The sequence below is a fragment of the Sinocyclocheilus grahami genome, unplaced genomic scaffold (assembly GCF_001515645.1).
Source record: "Sinocyclocheilus grahami isolate Dianchi unplaced genomic scaffold, SAMN03320097.WGS_v1.1 scaffold6045.1, whole genome shotgun sequence".
Lineage (NCBI taxonomy): Eukaryota > Metazoa > Chordata > Actinopteri > Cypriniformes > Cyprinidae > Sinocyclocheilus > Sinocyclocheilus grahami.
Genome location: NW_015510572.1, coordinates 20630 through 21015, shown reverse-complemented (window position 1 = coordinate 21015; position 386 = coordinate 20630).

The following is a 386-nucleotide window of genomic DNA, read 5'->3' as shown; positions in this document are numbered from 1 at the left end:
TTCAATTTAATTTTACTAGCTGCTAGAAAATAATTTCAATGTGTGCGTGCATTTTGTATATTTGCATTAATGTATTCAAATGAAAGCTTGCAGGCCTGAAGGCTGTTTGATTCTGTATATGTTTGTCTACATATAGAACAGATTATTTGTGCATCAACTGTTTGCTTGTGCTTGTGAACGCAGTATATAGAGAAGCTGGAGCTCTCTGATCTCGTCTCCGTGAATGATGACTGCTGTCGTGACCGAAACCTGGACGCTGCTGGATTCACTCTGCACATGAAAAATGAAGACGTCAAGATGATTGTAGGGCTTCTCCCATCTCTAATCCTTTTATGTAAAATTAACTCTGTGAAAAATAATCTTGACTTTGATTTTACTGCTATACA